Below are 21,802 nucleotides of genomic sequence, written 5' to 3'. Positions count from 1 at the left end.
CGAGAAGCTTTATGGGTGTGATGTCTCCCAGTCTACCTCGTCAAAACATCACACAATCTACATCCTCCTACAGGAGACACACGTCTAAATTAAGGATTTTTGTTTGTTATTGCACGCCCGCCATCTTCTGCGTAGCTTCCAAAACACAGGCGCCTGTGTGTTTGGGACCTCAAAACATTCAGGTAGCTGGGTGGTGGTAGTAGCTGAACATATGCCTATTTTCTCTCATTCTTTTTAATATTCAAGGGGTGTGCCTACAATGAAAAGTCAAAAGGGATTTGCCTACAATGAAAAGTCCAAAGGGGTATGCCTACAATGAAAAGTCCGTCCTCACTTTTTTCTGTCCGCCTTCAGATCTTAAAAACTACGGAGGCTAGAAGGCTGCAAATTGGTATGTTGATTATCCACCCTCCAATCATAAAACATACTAAATTGCAGCACTCTAGCCTCAGTAGTTTTTATTTCATTTAAGATTAAAGTTAGCCATAATCGTGCTTCTGACAACTATATAGGACAGGCCACCACGGCCGTCTGAGTGTTACAGGGGCCGCGGCTCATACAGCACTATACCGAGACCACCAAAAGATAGATCTATTTTCAGTGGCCTTGATTACACACTATACAGAAAACTCGACTGCGCAGAAGAAACTTCAGCGCATTTTCTACTTGTTTATAGATGAAACGCAGAAAGGAAGAAAGGATTAATTAACGCACAAACATTACCCAAATTGCAAACAATATGGTGGTCCTCGAATCAAAAAAACAATTAGAAGCGAAGCCCCAAATTACAGGCCACTGAAGGTCTTGCTCTGAGGATGACACCATCTGGCGCCAAACACGGAGCACCGAAGCAAGACTAATGACAGGGTGCTAAATTTGGCCACGAGGAATGATAAGAAGTTCAGCATCAACGAGACCAACAAATATTGTTGAAATGTCAAGAACTCACAAGTCAGTCAGCCAGCCTTCAGCCCACATGGCAAATAATTACGTTGCGCGAAAACACATGGGTACACTGGAAAAATAAAAAGATGTACAAACGGTCACAAACAAATAAACGCAACGGAGAATTAAATGTTCGTGTTCACCACAGATTTTCTTACATCACCGTTTCGTTCTGTACATGATCTTAAGCCAAGAATTTATCGAGTGAAGGAGGATACATAAGCCAAGAATTTATCAAGAGGAGCAGAATACTGAATTTGAAAGGCATAGTTATTGAAATGCCATTTTCAAATGGTTAAACTGTCAGTGTGTTCTAACTTAAAATTTCCAGCCGACTGGAAATATCAAATCTGGATGTAAGAACAAACAAGATAACAAATCCAGTTCTAGTTTTGTTCTCTGCGTAAACTTTACCTTAAGAGTCCTGATTCCCCTTGTATTTCATGTACAATACATTTCATGTACAATTCGACATCAAGCTGACACAGCTCTCTAATGAACAAAAAGTAACATTCAGGTCGAACCAAGATTCTACAGACGGTTCGAACATTAGTTACCGGCCAGGGGCTGGAGTTACCTCGTAACATGAATCAAAGATGTTACAACAGAAATTGGAAATTCTTGGATAAAAAATTCTTCCTGAAATGAGAATCACGAGACTTGATTCGCCACCCCACTATTGCAACAGTGTTTATTAACGAAGCAAATAAACCGAAATGATAAAAGCATACACTCTCGGAGATAAACTGCTTTAAGATTTGGAAGCGGGATCGTGTTAGTAATGGCTCAGAGAGAGAGAGAGAGAGAGAGAGAGAGAGAGAGAGAGAGAGATGAGAGAGAGAGAGAGAGAGAGAAAGAGAGAGAGGCTGAGAGAGAGAGAGAGAGAGAGAGAGAGAGAGAGAGAGAGAGAGAGAGAATCATGTTAGTATTGGCTGGAGAGAGAGAGAGAGAGAGAGAGAGAGAGAGAGAGAGAGAGAGAGAGAGAGAGAGAGAGAGAGAGAGAGAGAGAGGGGTCATTTAGTCCCTAACTCTGTGTAATAAGACGAATAAACCGAAAAGAGGTTCCGACACCTTAATTGAAATTTACAACCTGGATAATTCAACCCCCTTTGTATAAATTTTACCCCAAAGCTATCAGAAAGCGTCTATCCTTCACACACCATATACCACAACCGCTTTTGTTTGCGATCGATCCCACATTACTTCGCTCGCGACCCCTTCGAGATATGATGGCACCTCAGGTCCATATTGGACGATTCATCTTGAATTCCGTGAAATCTGTGAAAACCTTTCTCTGGCTGGCAGTCTTTCTGGTGAGATTCTGGTGGTGGGTGAATCCAAAGGCTGTAGGGAGGATGGATTGAAGGATTTGTTAGGCCAGACGGAATGTTCGTAAGATTGCCGATCACGGATCCGACTTTCCTTTGTGGAAAAAAGGACATGGAGCCCATGAATGTTCACAGTGAAATCAAGGCCATCTTCTAAATCTGACATTAATAGTAAATGGAATATAAAACGTTGGGACCTATGAGGTCATTCAGTGCGAAAACTGAAATTAACAGTAAAAAGTTTGAAAGGTGTAACACTAGGAAAACCTCGAAGTTAGGAGATGGTGGAAAAGTACGACGGAACAAAGAGAATATGAGCAGAGGTACAGTAAAAGGAACGAAAGGGGTTGCAGCTAGGGGCCGAAGGCACGCTGCAAAGAGCCTTAAGTAATGCCTACAGTGCACTGCGTGAGGTGCACTGATGGCACTAACCCCCTACGGGAGACATTAATGGTAAAATCATACAATACCAACGTTTTACTTTCCTCTTAAGTCCAGTCAAGCAAGAGAGGTTATTCAATATACAAGTGACTTCCATATATATATCTAACATTAATCCTCAAATATATAATAACATGGAATTCACTGTAGATTGGGAATAACTCACATCATAGGGAATTATAATTAATAAGAGCATCTGCCCTTGACAGCCGAATGGTCGAAGTCTACTGTTTATCACTGTATCTAAACCCAAGACCCCGGCTCGAATCCTGTTTGGCTGATGTGCTTGTTAGTTTAAATTCCCCTTAGGTGTACTTTATTCCCATTTATAGCGAACTGGATATTGAATAACAGTGGCTTAATATACAGTATATGTGTATGATGTATGATGTATATGTATATGGATGCGTATAAATATATGTATATATATATCATATATACATGTCTTTGTATGAATATTAACCCACAAATCTCCTTAATATCGAATTCATGATACCTTGGGAATAACTTACAACTAAGTATAGTTATAATGCATATATATATACATTATGTATATATATACAGTACAAATATATACATAAATATATTATATATGTGCGCGTGTATGTGTAAATGTGTGAATACATACACAACTAACATCGAATAAACATATGACATTTTTCATAATTTTAATGTGAAATAAAGCTATAATACTACAAACAAACAAACAAACAAAAACAAACCCTCGCCTTTCCCACCCACCCACCCAAAGCTAAATAGCCTGAGTCCCTACAAAAAAAAAAAAAAAAAAATATTTCTCTTCTAAGCCTCTTCGTCCATACTCAGAGCAGAAAAAGAAAAAAATTCCTGCGCTATCTCTCCTATTCACTGGGACATGAATATAAAATTCATAATCTCATTTCATCAGCTAAAGATGGCAAAACTATGCTATAAAATTTCGTATAGGATAGGCCTAAGTGTAAGAAACTGGTATTCACAGTAAGAATACCAGTGTTTTGACGGATTTTGATTGTAGAATTTCTCCGCTACAAGAATAAATGCACAATAGTAATGAATACCTGTGTTTTTAAGTATTTTGACTGTAGAATTTCTCCGTTAAAAGAACAAATACACAACAGAACGTTAAAATTCAAGAGGTTTGCATCGGCTCTGATCAAAACAGCAGCAGACGAGCGAATTCAGCAGACGTCAAAACAAACATCATGTGATGGCTGTCGCGCCATCGGGACAATTTGTCATGAAGATTCATTAGCGTCAGTCAACACCAATGCTTGTCAGTCACATGCAGTCAGGAAAATACCACTTGCAGAATACGCATGCGTAGACAGAAGGCTGAACGTGGTTCTCTTTAGATTACAGTGGTTCTCAACCTTTTTTTTTGAGCCAGGCACCCTTTCACCATTATGTCAGAATGTCATTCCCTTGTCCGCTTTCCAAAATTGTCTGCCTCGAAAGGTGCATTTCAAATAATAAGCAGCAAAATACTAACATGAACATACAAGCTAGCAAAGAGAGAGCCCAGCGTGACCTCTCAGCAGTGCGGAGCGATGCACTCTGCGTTTTGTGTGGTCCTAGAGCCAGTTTGAGCCTGCCCTGAAACTCTAAAATTCGCCCCTAAGGGTAATTCCCCCATGATTGAGAGCCACTGCTCTAGAAGGACTTTCTAACTATTTAAGAGGATTTCATTTCTACGATTCAGTTGAAAATCTTCGTTATGAACATTTTTAACTTAAAATTACATGTTTCGTTTTATTTTAAATACTTTCTTTCAAATCATCCTGTTGACGGATAATTTTTTCCTAATGGCTCCTCCACTGTCCTTGCTAATGATTCCCTTCCAGTTTTTCATCCTCAGACCATTTTATCTGAAGATTTTCTTTTCCTTCTTTATAAACACCACGTTTTTTAATAAGCTGTCGTGATAACAAGCTACAGTACAAATTAGCCAAGAATAAACAAAAACAAAGAACACCCAAAAAGAAACTGTTGCTGTTTTACGACAGACTGACAGCTGCCATCCACATCTCATGTTGCAGCGAATCCTTTTAAATTTGCCCAAGAATGAAAGTAGCTTACTGATAATTGCGCCATCCGGCACATGACTCTTTGGTTTTTACTGCACACATAAGCTCAAGGCCACAATACCCAGTCTTCTTGTAACATCTTATAATTACGGCTGACTATTTGACGCGCACTCCGCCAACTATTTATATCAGTGAGCTCCTAAACTGGTGAAAAGTTAATTATATATATATTAGCCTTGGATTGTATCATGAGATAAAACCTGTATTCTTTGAGCTGAATATAGAATTGAACTGAATATACCTTAGGCCAAAGGCCAAGCACTGGGACCTGTAAGGTCATTCAGCGCTGACACGGAAATTGACAGTAAAAGGTTTGAAAGGTGTAACAGGAGGAAAACCTCAAAGCAGTTGCACTATGAATCAATTGTTAGGAGAGGGTGGAAAGTAAGGTGGAAGAAAGAGAATAGGAAAGGAGGTACAGCAAAAGGAACGAAAGGGGTTGCAGCTAGAGGCCGGAAGCACGCTGCTAAGACCCTTAAGTAATGCCCGCATGAGGTACAGTGCTGTTTTAACTTTTGGACTGTTTTCCTGAATGTATGACTTATCGTGAAATATCTAATCTGGTCAGAAAATTTTACAGTCAAAGGAAGAACTACAGAGTTCAATCACAACAATGATTGTAAAAACAATGATACAGATGATTACTATAATGGCACGTTTTCCCCCCCCCAAAAAAAATATATATATATATATTCTTTACAAATTCTGTTCAAAATTTACAGCTCTTAAAACTTCTTATACAAATTCTGTCAAAATTTTCAGAAATATAAAACTTTTTCCAACGACGGAAAGCAAAAGGCATTATAATTAACATAACACAAAGCACTGATAAATATGCGACAAAAATATATCAGAAAATGCCGTTACTATAAAGGCAGACCACCTTTAGTTCTTATAAAATTCTTTTTTATATACATGATTACTCACAAACTGCTTGTACGAATAAATAAAATTTAAACAGCACCAAATGGAAGAGAGAGAAAGCCTCTTCTACACCTTGGGAATCTTATCACTTTCAAATATACCACACTACAAAAGAGAGAAAAAAAATATTCAGCTGTTTTAGCACGAATGTCACATTCGCCAAATGAATCAGCAGTTAATATGCACGAGGGGGACACAGTCACTCATTCCACCACACTCTCCATCCTCCGGGATAGAGCAGAACAGAATAGAATATTGAATTTTGGCCCAAAGGCCAAGCACTGGGACCTATGAAGTCATTCAGCGCTGAAAAGTAAATTGAGAGTAAAAGGTTTGAAATGCGTAACAGGAGGAAAACCTCAAAGCAGTTGAACTATGAAATAATTGTTAGGAGAAGGTGGATAGAAGATGGAAGAAAGGGAATATGAACGGAGGTACAGTAATAGGAATGAAAGGGGTTGCAGCTAGGGGCCTAAGGGAAGCTGCGATGAATCTTAAGTAATGCTTGCAGTGCACCGCATGAGGTGCCCCGATGGTACTAACCCCCCCGGGGATAGATAACAACGGTGACATTATCAAGTAAGTAAATTTATGCGGATATAATTCTTACGTTATTAAGTGACATTTTTTTGTGCTTTACAGCACCATACTATAACTGATGATTTCTCTCTCTCTCTCTCTCTCTCTCTCTCTCTCTCTCTCTCTCTCTCTCTCTCTCTCTCTCTCTCTCTCTCTCTCGTGTTTACCTGTTCGTCTTCCTCCTCACGGATTGGAGAGGTCATTAAGATACCCGTCGAATCTAACAGTAATTTCACGTTCTTTTCTCTAACCCCATAACCTCATCCGTAAGCCCTCCTCTCTCTCTCTCTCTCTCTCTCTCTCTCTCTCTCTCTCTCTCTCTCTCTCTCTCTCTCTCTCATATCAGAGGGTAAACACAAAAGCTGGCTACATATTTATAGTTACCCAGTGACATCAACATCTTTGTTTTCATGAACTTCGATAAGAACTATGAAACGGGAGATGAATGGAGATTTGTAAAAGATAAAGCACAGGAGAGACGTTTGAGTTCCGGAATTCTACAGAGCCCTTGCAAGGCGTCACAGGGCACTGGAGCCGATGATGATGATAAAAATGATAAAAAAAATTGTACTAGTAAAGTCCAAATGCTTCTCCCGTCAGTTTTATCCTAATTTGTCCTCACCTCTTAATTTGTCCTTACCTCCTGAACTGTTCAACCTGTTATCTACCTTTACCTGTACACTAGCATGAAAGGAAAACAATCTTTGTTGTACTGATAACCCACAGCAAATTGTCCTGTACCTTGTCAGACAATTAGCCCTGTTCATCCCTCAATTTAACCTACCCCGCACACCTGTCGGGTAGGTTGGTGTTCCTGATCGCTTTTATCTCGGTACAAGCATGTAACCGATTTGTTTACAAATTCGAACCTTAAAACCATTAAAAGGAGATAATTCAATTACTGTCATTATCGAACATGAAGATTTGTACAACACAGTTCATATGACTGGATACCAAGGACTGTAAACTGGTTATTTCTGTCCGCCTGTAGGTGTCTAGAGGGAATACTTTACAATTTACCTCCACCTGTTATTCCTAAATAAGGAAAGTGGCAACGGAATAGAGACTGAATAAAACATACATCTTTTAGCTTTCTGTAAAAGAAAACTATTGTGTCGGCTTTGTCTGTCCGTCCGTACTTCTTCTGTCCGCCCTCAGATCTTAAAAACTACTGAGGCTAAAGAGCTGCAAATTGGTATGTTGACCATCCACCCTCCAATCACCAAATATACCAAATTGCAGCCTTCTACACTCAGTAGTTTTTATTTTATTTAAGGTTAAAGTTAGCCCTAATCGTGCGTCTGGCAACGATGCAAAACAGGCCACCACCGGCCCGTGGTTTAAATTTCATGGGCCGCGGCTCATACAGCGTTATACCGAGACCACCGAAAGATAGATCTGTTTTCGGTGGACTTGATTATACGCTGTACAGAAAACTCGACTGCGACGAAGAAACCTCGGCGCAATTTTTAACTTGTTTGAAATGTACGTCAATCGAAAATTAATATGCAATTTATATGTACGCAAATACACAGAAACATATGTAATAATTAATATATAAATATACACATATATTACACATACGTACAAATTAATATGCATCTAACAAGACGGATTAACGATATATTCATAAGTTTATTGGTATGTATAACTCCCTCCATACAGAGCCATCCATAAAAGGAAAACAACTGTGGCAATCGCATCAATAAATCTCCACTGGTGAAGCCAGTCCTTTGCAGCCATAAATCACCGTGTTGTTTAAACAATAAATCACGAAGCGCAACCCCACTGAAGCGAGCTAAACTACTGGTCAACTATTCAAGAGGAAAAAATTAAGTACTGTAATATATATTATGCTTTTGACTACTGGTTTTACATATATAAAAATAAACAAACTTTGGTTGAATGTATTCACCCGGAACTAAAACTGAGCAAGGCGTAGTTATGGAATGGAATATAGAGTTTAGGCGCACATGCCAAGCACTGGGGCAACTAAGGCCATTCAGCGTTGAAACGGAAATTGACAGTAAAAGGTTTGAAAGGTGTAACAGGAGGAAAACCTCGCAGTTGCACTATAAATCAATTGTTAGGAGATGGTGGACAGTAAGATGGAAGAAAGAAAATATGAATAGAGGTACAGTTAAGAGGAATGAAAGGGGTTGCAGCTAGGGGCCGAGGGAACGCTGCAAACTACCTTCAGTAATGCCTACAGTGTACCCCCATGAGGTGCACTGACGGCATCTACCCCTACAGGGAGTAGTTATGAAAATATCTAAATATCCAAGACAGATCATAAGAAAATAAGGGAGGAGAATATTTTACTTTTGTAACTAGTGCTGTCAGTGCACCTATTGCACTGTAGGCATTACTTAAGGTTCTTTGCAGCGTGCCTCTTCTGCAACCTTTCTTTCCACCCTCTCTGTTCATCAATCTGTTTAAACCCTCTCCTACAACTGCTTTCATAGTGCAACTGAGGTTTTCCTCCTGTTACACCTTTCAAACCTTTTACTGTCAATTTCCGTTTCAGAGCTGAATGACTTCATAGGTCCCAGTGATTAGCCTTGGGCCAAAATTCTACATTCCATTCCATTCTAAGCTTCTGTCGTAATTGTAAATCCACAAAGGCAAGCGGACATAATATCAATTGGACGGACTTCCATAACACCAGACCAAAGAAAACACGCCCGACCTTTTCCAGAACAGCAACCTGATGGAAGATCTACAGTACACAGCTACCTTCGAACTCCCAGCGATGCGTCGGTGGAATATCAATCACTGACCGCGGGGGGGTAAGAGAGATAACTCAGGGCAACCTGGCAAGTGATTCCTGCCGAATTGACAGGACATTGTTGCACTTGACGCCCTGATATTTATCTCCGATGTTAGATAATTGATCGCAATGGTGTGTTGTGCCAACGCCTCTCCCGTCATTGTGACCCTCAGATTGACTGATTTATAGATTTTAGGCACACACGCCAAGCACTGGGGCAACTAAGGCCATTCAGCGCTGAAACGGAAATTGACAGTAGAAGGTTTGAAAGGTGTAACAGGAGGAAAACCTCAAAGCAGTTGCACTATGAATCAACTGCTAGGAGAGGGTGGAGAGTAAGATGGATGAAAGAGAATATGAATGGAGGTACAGTAAAGGAAATGAAAGAGGTTGCAGCTAGGGGCCGAAGGGACGTTGCAAAGAACCTTTGCCTACATTGCACCGCATGAGGTGCACTGACGGCACTAACCCTCTTAAGGGGTGTAACCCTCAGAGCGGCCCTCCGGTTTTTCTGTCTTCAAGGCAGGTCAGTAATGTCTGCCCTGACAACTGGTTTTATGAGTGATATGAAATTAATAGTGAGCGATGGCTGACAGCTCCTCGAGCTAAATTTGTGTCTCGGATAAGCCTAAGAAACTGGACGAGTGTAGAATTATAGTTTTTGAATGGTGTTTACTCCACATAATGTGTTTAAAAGAAAAAACAGTCAGAAGGAACGGAAAGAAAATGGGACCAGATCCCAAGCGTGGAGATTTTTTTTCGCACACTTGTACCGTTAGAGAGAAAATAAACCACACTTTGTCTCCGATTCAAAACTGCTCATGGACAGACAAACGACTGACATAAACAAGCAAAGAAAACGAAAAAAGAAATATCAGGCTAAGGCCACTAAGCCCCTCTCAACTTATTTGGACAGAGGGTCGGCCGCATCACCCATTCTCTCACAACCCGCCGCCCACTAAAACGGAGAGGAGTGAAAAGAGAGGGAAGGGGCAGAGGAAGTGGGGGTGGGAGCCACAGGGCAATAAGCTAAGTAAAGGACGCGTAATAAATTGCAAAGCAGATGACCCGATCAACCCGAGATGCGGCTGGATAGCCGTCTTCCAGTTAAGCATATATATACACCTGCCTTATCTGCCGGCCATCTCAATAAGCTTCATTCTGTAGCTTCGCTATGTCTCGGACGGTAAGTACCGCCCCTCCCCCCCCCCCGCAAACCTTTACCAGCAACGTATTTCTTGTGATGGGTGGTGTTTCCTTATTTGGCTTCTTGCGATCTGCAAGCACTTCGGTTGGCTTTTTTTTTATGGCTGTTAAAAACCTAAGTTTAATCAAGCCATTATATTACATTCAATATCGTTTCGCCCCTCTGCCGAAATGTAGCGTGACAAAAACAATCATTAGGGAATGTGAGGATATCTTTATACGTTTCGAAATAATCTTCAAACGAAATTTTGACCACTTTCTTAAAATCCAAATGTCTTACCATGCATGAAAAAATGAAAATTCTTTTCCCGGAATCAAATAATAATTTTTTCTTGAAGTTGCCTCCTGAGAATCTCTGCCCTTAACTGCGCACATTTCCAGAGTCAATCATCTTCCTTCGTCATTCAGTGATTCCTGGTTGCATTATGGACAATTCAACGAGAATTTCCACAGACATATTTCTCGTGATTTTATTCAGATGTGGAGAAATACAAACACTCGTTTATCTGTTATCACACACATTCGAGATATCCTATGATTTACTAAAAGTGCTTTAATGGACTCAAGTGATACACGCTGAAAATTTTGGTTGGATTTAAATTCTCTCTCTCTCTCTCTCTCTCTCTCTCTCTCTCTCTCTCTCTATCTCTATATATATATATATATATATATATATATATATATATATATATATATATTTATTTATGCATTTATTTATATATATATATATATATATATATATATATATATATATATATATATATATGTATAATACATATAAAAAATATATATGTATATATAGGCTACATTTGCGTGTGCACATCCACGCTGCCAAAAATATAAGTCCATCTTTTAACCACAACAATGAATCAATCACGCTCATTAATCCTCGCGCACATACAAAGCTCGACTATATATATATATATTATATGCTATATAATATATATATATAGACATATATATATATATATATATATATATATATTATATATATATATATATATACATATATGTATATAATATACATATAAAAATATATATGTATATATATAGACATTTGCGTGTGCACATCCACGCTGCCAAAAATATAAGTCCATCTTTTAACCACAACAATGAATCAATCACGCTCATTAATCCTCGCGCACATACAAAGCTCGACTGGAGAGTGGGCTCTAGAACAATAGGCTAAGCAAACAACAGAAAAAGAACGACCCCCGCCATGTGACATTTGAGGAGCAACAATGAACAAGCAAAGGCTGTCTCCTTGCTCCCATGCGATAACAGACCTCTGGTATCAGAGGACAGAATAAGCACCAAAGCAGATTGAGAAGAGTACGCATTTCTTTGTTTGTTAATTCGTAAGTTTCAGTTACGAATATTATAAAACGAGTAAAAAATGAGGCGAAGTTTCTACGGCGCAATCGAGTTTTCTGTTCAGCTTATAATGCTGTACGAAATTCTCGGCCACAGCCCATGAAACTCTTAACCAGCCGTGGTGGCCTGTGCTGTTGCGGTGCCAGACGCACGACCATGGCTAACTTTAGCCTTAAATAAAATACGAACTATTGATGCTAGAGAGCTGCAATTTGGTATGTTTGATGACTGGAGGGTGGGTGATCAACATACCAATTTGCAGCCCTCTAGCCTCAGTAGTTTTTAAGATCTGAGTACGGACAGGAAAAAGTGCGGACGGACAGAAAAAGCCGTCTGAGAGTTTTTGTTCAAAAAAAAAACTAAAAAATACCGTATTTAAGAATTATCCTTTATATACTTTTGAGTAAATTATAACTGTCATGTCAAGACTAAAAAGCGCATTTAAGAATTATCATTGATATACCTTTGAGTAAATTACAACCGTCACATCAGGATATCTACGAGAGAACTTACTTCCCGTGATCTGAGATGAAACTTTCAAGACAACGGACCTATGCCCAATTTTTTGTGATGTAACCTGACCAATGCCATCCGAGCAAATCAGGATAGTCACGGTACCATGCAGTGCGAACACAGTAACTTGAGAACGGATGTCACATAAGTTATCCAGGTTTATGGGACCATTGTTGCCCTTGCTACAAGAGCAAAGACTGAACTTACTGTCACTACTGTACTGTACTAAGTCTACTAAGTTTCTGCGGAATAACCTGTGAGCTAATGTGCTAAATCACTGGTTAAATACCACTGCCACAGCATTGGCAAACCACGATCCCCACAACACCATTTCACAGACTATGAACTGAAATATCAGGAAATTTCAGCCCTATGTCCTGGGAAATTTTAGCCTAAAGTCCTTACTGATTACAGAATTAATTCCCGCCATCCTCGGGAAAATCCTAAGTCCTAACTGATTCCAGAATTAATAATTAATTCCCGCCATCCTGGGGAAAGTCCTAAGTCCTAACTGATTCCAGAATTAATTCCCGCCATCCTCGGGAAAATCCTAAGTCCTAACTGATTCCAGAATTAATAATTAATTCCCGCCATCCTGGGGAAAGTCCTAACTGATTCCAGAATTAATAATTAATTCCCGCCATCCTGGGGAAAGTCCTAAGTCCTACCTGATTACAGAATTACTTCCCGCCATCCTCGGGAAAGTTCAAGTAAACATGCTTTTAAATTTAACTACCCTAACCACTGCCCCAAGAAAATACAGCCATTCACAGGTTACTCAGATTTCTTATACATTACCGGATTCAGCAACTAAGGACTTACGAATTTTGCGTAGTAACTCTCACCCTGAGTGGAATTGGAACTGGATTACAGAATTTAGGCCAAAAGGCCTAGCACCGGGACCTATGAGATCATTCAGCACTGAAAGGGAAATTGGGAGTAAAAGGTTTGCAAGGTGTAACAGGAGGAAAGCCTCGCAGTTGCATTATGAAACATCTTTAAAAGGGGTAAAGTAAAATGAAAGACAATATGAACGAAGGTACAGTAAAAGGAATGAAAGGGGGTGCAGCTAGGGGCCGAAGGGACGCTGCAAAAGTTCTTTAAATAATGCCCACAGTGCACCACTGATAACACTAGCCCCCTACGGACCGCACCCACTGGGCCTGTAGGCTATGATTCTGAATGAACCGCTACTGTCGTCATCCAACTTGACTTGAATTCCAAATCACCTTTTTGTCTACGTGATGGTTTCAGACCAAACGTGTCCAGGGCCTTCAAATTTTGTCAGATCACTACTAGAGGACATCAGCGTCTGCGTGCGAATCATCCTTATCTGGAGCCGGTTTTATAGTCACTCCGAACATTTTGTGAACCTCGAGGGTACAGCTAAGATGACAATGCCAAGAATCTTTGGATGTGAAAAACCAACTTGGGTTAAAATTTTACGCTGTAATATAATTTTCACCGAGTTAATTGAATGTAGAATATAAGCCAAAGGTCAAGCACTGGGACATATGAGGTCATTCAGCGCTGAAAGGGAAATTGACAGTAGAAAGGTCTGAAAGGTGTAACAGGAGGAAAACCTCAAAGCAGTTGCACTGTGAATCAACTGTTAGGAGAGGGTGGAAAGTAAGATGGAAGATTGAGAATATGAAAGGAGGTACAGTGAAAGCAGCTAGGCGCCGAGACACGCTGCAAATAACCTTAAGTAACCCCTACAGTGCACCGAATGAGGTGCACTGACGTCACGACCCTCAATTTCACTGTCAAGATGCATGGATAATACATACCGCCCAAAAGATTTCGATGTGAATTCTAACATCACAATAAGTACGCAAGACAAAGTGACACAAATCGACCAAAGATTGACTGAGTGATTTATAGATTTTAGGCATACTTGCGACTCTCGGAGTTCAGACAAATCGAGCGTTGGCGTAACATGCAGGTGATGGTCTTACGATACGTAAATAAAAAGTATCCACAACTTGCACTGCTACCACAGCAGAGTTTTTGCCGCAGCCTAACCATATGTCACAGCGGATAATAGAAAAAACTTATTTCAGTGAAAGGGTGAAAAAGAAAATGTTACGCTAAAAGTTAACCATATCGGAGAGAGATTCAGTACGAACTACTTCAAAGAGAGAGAGAGAGAGAGAGAGAGAGAGAGAGAGAGAGAGAGAGAGAGAGAGAGAGAGAGAGAGAGAGAGAGAGAGAGAGAGAGAGAGAGAGAGAGACTTCAACACACGAACTACGACCAGGAAAAGCGTGGCCATCTGCACCTATAAAATGCACACGCGAATACTGGAAACATTACAGCAATATTATGCAAACAATAAATCATACAGAATCATAACACAACACTTAGGCAGTTCGCCTCAACCAGTGAAAGGTCTAAGGGTTAGATTCCCGGAAGCCACCCAGCTCACCCACGTGCAAGCAAGCAAAGCACTTGCAAGAAGCAATTATAAAACAGCATGAAGACAAGTGATGTGACAAGGACCAGTAGTTTCCTGCTCGTATCAGAAGGAAGGAGAGAGAGAGAGAGAGAGAGAGAGAGAGAGAGAGAGAGAATTGCTCGTTCACCTTGTGTTCTAGTAGTACCGTAGGTATATCGTTTCTCTCCGGTCACGCTGTGATTATGACACAGCGCCTATGACATCACTGGGCGTTTCGCTACGAGCGAGACTTTAATAATAAATCTGCGTTGTTTTCTCAGGAATCTGGACGAGGAAGTTTCAGAAAATAGCCCCCTCCCCCACCACAAAAAAAAAAAAAAACGAATCAGCTAAGGCAGCAATCATCCAGAAACAAGTAAAATGTGCACCGAAGTGTCTTCGGCGCAATCGAGTTTTCTGTACAGCGTAAAATCAACACCACCGAAAATAGATCTATCTTTCGGTGGTCTCGGTATATTGCTGTATGAGCCACGGCTCATGAAACTCACAGCAGGCCGTGGTGGCCTATCCTATATAGTTACCAGACGTACGATTATGGCTAACTTTAACCTTAAATCAAAAAAACTACTGAGACCAGACGGCTGCAATTTGGTATGTTTGATGACTGGAGGGTGGATGATCAACATACCAATTCGCAGCTCTCTAGCCTCAGTAGTTTTTAAGATCTGAGGACGGACAGAAAACTTGAAAGTATAAGCCGGAACGACTTCAAGAGAGAAAAGGCAGAGATGCCATCACCTCGTAAAGCCAGTGTTGCTTTAACAGCTGTACGTGTTAGATTCCAGATACGCGAGTCCCATTCCTGACTTCTAGAAATGATGATGATGATATCCGCAGACGGTGCAGGATAGGAAATTAGAATTCAGCCCGGATGCCAGAAGGTCGATTTGATGCAGAGAGAGATTTAAAAGAAGCCCTTTGCGGAGACGGACTGGGTTTTCTGCAAGCTAAGTGAAAGATCGTCTGTGTCTCTTCCAAGCAGACACACTTTTATTCGTTTATATATTATATATATATATATATATATATATATATATATATATTATATATATATATATATATATATATATATATATATATATATATATATATATATATATATATATATATATATATATATATATATATATATATACTATATATATATATATATATATCCTGATTCTTGTATATATTGGTTATATATATATATAACTATTATAACTAAAAATATATATATAACATATATATATATATATCATTTTCACACTTGTTGGCCGTGTGGATATTAAAGGACACTTGTAGTCCTGAGTTCTTGTCTTTCGATGGTTAAAAGCCATATACGACGAACTTTTTATCAACTAAAAATATTCCCTTCGTGTAACATATATGAAAATATATTATTTCCGTAGTATAGAGCGTAATTGGATATTACAGGACGTTTGTAGCTTAATGCTTGTATATGAATCACATATGATGTGATAAAAATTCATTCATATATATATATATATATATATATATATATATATATATATATATATATATATATATATATATATATATATATATATATATAAACGTGTGTGTGCGCGCGCCTGTGTGTCCACAAAAATCTCCCGAAACTCCTTTCAAGTGAACCAGAGTGACGCGCATCGGACAGGCAGTAAAATTGACCGAGAGACCTGCAGCCTGGGGAGAGTCAACCTGCATTTATCTTCTGAGGGATGATTGCTGTATATGTGACCCTCATGAATATTCGAGCAGTTTGCAGTCTGAGGGGTAATTAAGTCTTTCCCTGTCTCAAGGGGAGGACGGGGCTAAGTCAATTTAGGCAAATATATATATATATATATCCGAAGGCAGGTCAGTTTCTGGAACCAATTAACTGTGATGAGTCTGGCTGCGTGCTTCTCGATGCTTCGCAAGTTTCTCGGGGCATTTGACTGAAAGCTTGTGCTGTTTACGATGAATAAATTGGAGACCAAGTGTCCTCAAATATTTCTTAAGTGAGCAAACATTTCATGCCTATATAATCTGTATTTCTTTCAAACAAGAGATCCACGCTCACAAAAATCAACAGAAGTTAAAAAAAATACGTCCTCAAATATTTCTTACGTAAACAAATATTTCATGCCTATATAATATGTATTTCTTTTACAAAGAGATGCATGCTCATAAAAATCAACAGTAGTTAAAAAAAAAAAAAACTTATGCGTAGCGTGGAACCTAAAATTACATTAAAAACGAAAATGAACTGTCTTCTTACGCCCCCATTCCAACCAAAGATCTAGGCTCTCTCTTATTCAGTGACACAAAATATGAATAAATTAAAAGATAAAAGATTATGAGCAATTCCTTCTCAAGTAACGAGAAACGACAACAAATCGTATATCACCGAAAAGTGACTGATTCAAAAGAAACCTGAGAAGGATTGAAGCCATTTAAGTAAACCAATCCCTTTCATAAGTCTCTATAATCACAAGATCGCACGGCGGAGCAGTTACTAAGATCTAAAACACAAGACCCTCTCTTTTTTATCCAAGTCAGTCACTGGGAAATTCAGCTGGATTTTTTTAAAGATATCTAAGTGCGTGTGTGTGTGTTTGACAATTCATAGCACAACTCTTGTGAGAGCATGCCATCTACATGAAAGGTCAAAATGTTTATGCATGTTTACACACAATGCCTCTCGGATTTATTGTGTGTGTGTGTGTGTGTGTGTGTGTGTGTCAGTTCATAGCACGGCTCTTGTGAGACCATGCCATCTACATGAAAGGTCAAAATGTTTATGCATGTTTACACACACTCTCTCTAAACACACAAGGCTACAAATTAAAGCTTGGTTCACTTGTTCATCAAAGTTTGTACAATTTAATTTTTCATTGTCCAGTTTTTTATGAATTCTAGAATGGAACATTAGCATATTATAAAAAATAATCAGTTACTCACAGAGTACAAAACTTTCATCGGAATCGGTTACCTAAAAACCTGAACTACATAAAGTGACAACTCACAATCTATACTCGAAGAGTTACAATCGCAAACTTCCATTTCTGTTTTGTATCTACCATATTGTATGACTTTCCCTTCGATCTATAAGGATATAATATACTTATCAAAAGTAGAAGAATAGTACTGCCCTAAAATGGAAAACTGCGGTATCTGGAAAATTTTCGAAATTGAGATATGCCAGCTATTGGGCTCGTTAAACACTCATACACAAGTTACTGCAGCTTCAGAATGATTCTTCAATGCTTTATTTAGGGGGTCCCATTTGCAGTATCTGCAAAATCAGTAGTAACGCAAGGGCAATCTGCAGTATCTACCATTTTTCTCAGTTTTGTATTTTTGCAGATACACTGCAGTCTTCCATTTCAGGACAGAGTAGATATAACAAGTGTACACTGACTTTATACCATTATCTAAAAGTAACCCACTAATAATTCGAATACGTTATAGACTCTTAATATCAACAAATTCATTCCTCATATTCCATTCGCTAAAATGATTTCCTCATTCCCATATACCTCGCTATAATGATTTTCCTCGTTCCCATATGAATCGCTATAATGATTTTCCTCACTCCCATCTAACTCGCTAAAATGATTTCAATTTTTTTTTTTTTTTTTTTTTTTTTGTATTTTGTGCATCTTTTTAATGATAAGGTTACTCACAGATAGCTTGATTTTTATGGTGTAGCTTTTACTATTAAAAACAACATAACCAAATTTACGAATAAAAAAAAATAACTACGTCAGTTATAAGTAGCGTGGAAGCTAAAATTACATTAAAATGAAATGAACTGTCATATTACGCCACCGTTCCAACCAAGGATCTAGGCTCTCTCTCTCTTATTTAGTGACACAAAACATGAATAAATTAAAAAGATAAAATAGAATATGAGCAATTCCATCTCGAGTAACAAGAAACTACAACAAAAGCAAATATCGTATCACAAGGAAAAGTGCCTGATTCAAAAGAAACTTGAGAAGGACTGAAGCCATTTTAGTAAACTAATCCCCAATTACCCTTCGTCTGCAAATAACAAGGTGACCAAATGTAATACAGAAAGTCGTATGTGACCTGTGGGTATAGACGTAATTGCAAATCAAGCGACAATTACAAAACTTGGACACAGAATAGTATATGCAAGAAAAAACTGAGTTCCTGTTCGTTATCAGTGCTCCCTGAATGACAACTCATGCTTCTTATTCCCAAGGAGGAGAGAGAGAGAGAGAGAGAGAGAGAGAGAGAGAGAGAGAGAGAGAGAGAGAGAGAGAGAGAGATCCGTAAGTATCTGATACCAGTATCACATGCGTAAGTGTTTATATGTTGTCTTCCGCAATGTCGAGATAGTCTGATTCTATCCTGGCGTGGCAACATAAAAATATTTATGTTGTGGGATTGATAGCGAGACAAACGTGGTCAACGTTGCGGGTTCCAGGCACAACCTCAAAATAATATATATATATATATATATATATATATATATATATATATATATATATATATATATATATATATATATATGTCTAATTAGTGTTTAAATGTTTAATTAGTGTTTAAATAGTTTAATCTCTCTCTCTCTCTCTCTCTCTCTCTGCCTACTTCAATATGCTTTCTGCCAGCCAGTCAACTAAGAACCGTCACGAACGGTTTGAAATTACTGCAAAGATCTAACCATGAACAAGAACAAAAATACCAGTCAAGGTTTGTCATTCACTGATAAACAATTGATTTATCAAGGAGGTGCGAATGAGCACTGTACTCGAAATATTCAGTCACAACAACAGTGCGCACAGCCATACTGCCCTAAAATGGAAGACTGCAGTATCTGCAAAAATACAAAACTGAGAAAAATGGTAGATACCCCTTGCCTTAAAACTGATTTTGCAGACACTGCAAATGGGACCCCCTAAATAAAGCACTGAAGAATCATTCTGAAACTGCAGTAACTTGGCTATCAGTGTTTCATGAGCCCAATAGGTGGCATCTCTCAATTTCGAAAATTTTGCAGATAGTGCAGTTTTCCATTCTAGGGCTTTATATTCTTACCCTGGGAAACCAATAGACACGTCAGTTAGGAGAGGTTGAATTTATCGCTAACAAGACCACTATTAAACATTTAAAACAGGTAAAAGTAAAAATAATATGCAAAGCTGTCTTACCGGTTCGGTGTTACTAAGTTAGCTGTCGCTGACTCACGACAAAAAAAAATAACAAATTTTCGTACAAATACGTCACTAATCACTGATATTCTCCTCTATTTCCTTCGCCACCTGTAGCGGAAGTTAACTTTCTCATTTTCTTTACTTCTCTGCTATATCCAAACGCCACTGTAGATCACCCAAGTGATTTCATCTTAAGAAGTAACGAAAACGGGTTTTTCTTTTCTCAACGAATGGAGAAATGACACTCAAACCAACATCTAATTTCCGCGCACACGATAAACAATCACTTCCAAACGCCAACCACGTGTAATGCACGGCGCGCAAGTGGGAACGAAGGTCGGTATGGCATACGGGGTGGGGTGGGGGAGTCAAGGATTGGGGGTGGTGGTGGTGGTGGTGCTAGGATCCCTCAACAAGGAACACTTCGAAGCATCCTTCCGACCGAGTAGGAACGGGCAGGAAGGACGACTGAGTCGAGCGAAGTCAAGTGAAGACTGAAGTTTCGGGTCAAACCATCTCTGGCCCTTGCTATCAAGAAGGGGTGAAAGGGGGGGTGGTGGGTGTGGGGTGGGGGGTATGGGGCGGAGGGTGCCCAGAGAGGGAGTGCCGCCGGACGGAGAGAGAGAGGGAGAGAGAGAAGCAAGGGCTGTTCTCCATGAGGCACAGAGAAGGGCACGGGGCATCCCCTAGGAGGGAGAAACCCCCAAGAGTTCCCTTCAAAGGGTGGAGTGCCCACTGCCCAAGAGAACCAGTTCTTGCAAGCCCCTTGCAAGGATAAGTTGACGGTCGTTCGACTGTTTACTTCGAGTGAGGTTTCCGCTGGCTGTCAGGAACTGTGTGTCAGTGTGGACAGAGGTGGGTCGAGTTTATGGGTCCAGGGTGGGATTTTTCTTCAAATGTGATTTTTACCCTTCTTGTCAATCTCCCCTCCACCTATATTGACATTCACATGATGATGATGATGAAGATATGTGAGAGAGAGAGAGAGAGAGAGAGAGAGAGAGAGAGAGAGAGAGAGAGAGAGAGAGAGAGAGAGAGAATATTCCTGCATAAGAACACCAGCTGAACTACTGTTGATGAAGGAATGGCTCAAAATCATTTCAAATTTGAATCACTAATTCGAAACAGAAAAATCCAAATAGACTACAATACTGTTAAGGAAATGAAACAAAAATGTTTTCTGTACATTGTATACTCAAGGCCACCGAAAATAGACCTATCTTCCGGTGGTCGCGGTATAATGCTGTATGAGCCGCGGCCCATGAACCACGGCTCGGTGGTGGCCTTTCCAATATCACTGCCAGAAGCACGATTATGGCGAACTTTAACCTCAAATAATATCAAAACTACTGAAGCTAGAGGGCTGCAATTTGGTATATTTGATGATTGGAGGGTGAATAACATACCAATTTGCAGCCCTCTAGCCTCGGTAGGTTTCAAGATCTGAGGGCGGACAGAAAAAGTGCGGACAGAAAAAAGTTCGGACGGAGAGACAAAACCGACACAATAGTTTTCTTTTACAGAAAACCAAAAAAAGCTAAAAGTAAAACACGAGTCTCCTCCACCATTTTCAACCACGAGCGCTATCAATCAAGTGCTGTACATGAATGCGAAAGCAATCGGTAACGAGAATACCAGAGAATGAGCAAAGCATCGCAGCAGAGGCCACCAAGCGAATGTCTAAATTCGCTCACGGATAAGGTTGTCCAAAGCCGTAAACTTAATCAAATTCACGCAAAGCAGAGAACTGAATTGAATTTAATATAGGATTTAGGCCAAAGGCCAAGCACTGGGATCCTTGAAGTCATTCAGCGCTGAAACGGAAACTGACAGTAAGGTGGTTTGGAATCAATTGTCAGAAGGTGGAAAGTAAAATGGAAGGAGTTACATGGAAGGAGGTACAGTAAAAGGAACGAAAGGGGTTGCAGCAAGGGGCCCTACGGGCCAAAGAGGCAGGGACCCCAAGGAAGTTCTGGACTGGACAGCGAACGTTGTCACTTTTGTCAATAAATTTGCTGCTTCCAAATATGTC

The 21,802-nt window shown here is 39.6% G+C and overlaps 1 protein-coding gene across 1 annotated transcript in view; it reads right to left on the bottom strand.

Moving 5' to 3' along the window:
* The window catches only part of LOC136845111 (uncharacterized), a 90,608-nt gene extending 70,331 nt beyond the window's left edge, over positions 1-20,277 (bottom strand). The window contains exon 1 of the mRNA XM_067114939.1: positions 19,768-20,277. The gene's annotated coding sequence lies outside the window, so the exon portion shown is untranslated. The remainder of the gene's footprint in view (positions 1-19,767) is intronic.
* Between the last annotated feature and the right edge of the window lie 1,525 nt (positions 20,278-21,802).

Source organism: Macrobrachium rosenbergii, chromosome 13 (genome assembly GCF_040412425.1).
Source record: "Macrobrachium rosenbergii isolate ZJJX-2024 chromosome 13, ASM4041242v1, whole genome shotgun sequence".
Lineage (NCBI taxonomy): Eukaryota > Metazoa > Arthropoda > Malacostraca > Decapoda > Palaemonidae > Macrobrachium > Macrobrachium rosenbergii.
This window is presented reverse-complemented; position numbering and strand designations above follow the sequence as displayed.